We start from the raw sequence: 529 nt of genomic DNA, 5'->3' as shown, positions 1-529 counted from the left end.
AGAAATCTAGTTGCATTCTCAGTATTCATATCATCTATTGAGACCAAGAATGTGAAAGAAGCATTAGGTGATGCAGACTGGATCAATTCTATGCAAGAAGAACTTCATCAGTTTGAAAGAAGCAAGGTATGGTACCTGGTTCCTCGACTAGAAGGCAGAACAGTAATAGGAACTAGATGGGTTTTCAGAAACAAGCTTGATGAAAATGGAATGATTACCAGAAATAAATCCAAGTTGGTGGTGTAAAGATACAATCAAGAAGAGGGAATAGACTATGATGAGACTTTTGCACCTGTTGCCAGAATGGAAGCTATTAGAATTTTAATAGCTTTTGCTGCATTTATGGGGTTCAAGCTGTATCAAATGGATGTGAATAGTGCATTTCTGAATGGAGATCTCAAAGAGGAGGTGTTTGTCAAGCAACCTCCTGGTTTTGAAGATGCAGAGCTACCAGATCATGTGTTCAGATTGAATAAGGCACTATATGGTCTGAAGCAAGCTCCTAGAGCATGGTATGAAAGGCTGTCAA

Source organism: Solanum lycopersicum, chromosome 4 (assembly GCF_036512215.1).
Source record: "Solanum lycopersicum chromosome 4, SLM_r2.1".
In the NCBI taxonomy this organism is placed as follows: Eukaryota; Viridiplantae; Streptophyta; class Magnoliopsida; order Solanales; family Solanaceae; genus Solanum; species Solanum lycopersicum.
This window is presented reverse-complemented; position numbering follows the sequence as displayed.